At 49.7% G+C, this 1,164-nt stretch overlaps 1 non-coding gene across 1 annotated transcript; it reads left to right on the top strand.

The window, feature by feature from the left end:
- The first annotated feature begins 145 nt into the window (after positions 1 to 145).
- TRNAL-CAA lies at positions 146 to 250 on the top strand. Its single transcript has 2 exons — positions 146 to 183; positions 205 to 250. It is a non-coding gene; the product is annotated as a tRNA-Leu (tRNA).
- The last annotated feature ends 914 nt before the right edge of the window (positions 251 to 1,164 follow it).

Here is a 1,164-nt window from a genome sequence, read left to right as displayed (position 1 = left end):
GCCCGCGGTTCGGCCCCCGGCGCCGCGCAGGCCGCGCTCAGGGCTGGCGCTCGGCCGCAGGTGCGGCGTGCAGACAGCGCCCCCTGGCGCCCAGACAGCGCCCTCTGCGCCCATACAGCCCAGGGAGCGGCCTACTGCCCACGGTGTCAGGATGGCCGAGTGGTCTAAGGCGCCAGACTCAAGCGTTGCTTCCCGTCCTGGGGCTTCTGGTCTCCGCGTGGAGGCGTGGGTTCGAATCCCACTTCTGACACATTCCCATTTTAATCCTGCGATCAAACTCTGTAACTTTCAGAATCACGTAACCTCGTTTTTAGGCAGCAATAGCGGTTCTTCCCTGTTGTCCCTGTTACCACCTGCATTTCACCCGTTTTAAGTCAGCGGGTGTGCATATCCTTTTCCTCTGCCTGCCCTTCCTTCCTATAGCCTTTAGTTTTCTTTCTCTTTCCTTTTAATATGGATGATGTTTATGAGTATCCATGTGGAATCTTAGAATATATCAGGATTAAAATGCAGGTCTGACATTGTGGATGAGGTGAGGGTTCTAAATTCCTGTCTCCAGTATTTGAACTGCTCTGTGAGGGTAAGGAGCAGGTGTTTGGGCACCCTCCGCCCTTCTGCGTGTCCCTCCTCCCCCCTGCCTTCGCCGCAGCCTCTTTTTCTTCTCCTACGACCCTCCTCTTTCTTCCCCTGCACACCTTCACCCCATCACTTCTCCCTGACGGCGTCGGGGCGTGGGCTGTGCTTGAAGAGTTTGGATGTGACATTGTGATATATCCTGTGGCATACGATCGGTGAGATATGAGAGGCAGAAGGGTTAGAGCAGTGATGCTCAACCGGGGGAGATTTTGCACCGGGTCCCACCCTCAGCAATGTCGGCAGTACATCGGACGCTGAATTTGTGTGTATTTAAACACATACATATAGAGATACGGTAAAGTTCATTTAAAAAGCAGTATACAAATGGTAAAAAAATATATATATATGAGATATTCATCTTTAATTGATTTATTTGTAGGAACAGAACATACAATTCTGGGGTGAAAATACATGCAAAAGAGCAAAATTAGAATTTTTTCCCCTGCAAAATTACCAAGTTATTTTGCCAAATTAACCAAGATTCTTTCTGAATTGCCAAAATACTCTGTTGCCTCTTTGGACTCCTGG

The sequence above is a fragment of the Suricata suricatta genome, unplaced genomic scaffold (genome assembly GCF_006229205.1).
Source record: "Suricata suricatta isolate VVHF042 unplaced genomic scaffold, meerkat_22Aug2017_6uvM2_HiC HiC_scaffold_8465, whole genome shotgun sequence".
Lineage (NCBI taxonomy): Eukaryota > Metazoa > Chordata > Mammalia > Carnivora > Herpestidae > Suricata > Suricata suricatta.
The sequence above is the reverse complement of the archived record's forward strand: the minus strand, read 5'-3'. Positions and strand labels throughout refer to the sequence as shown.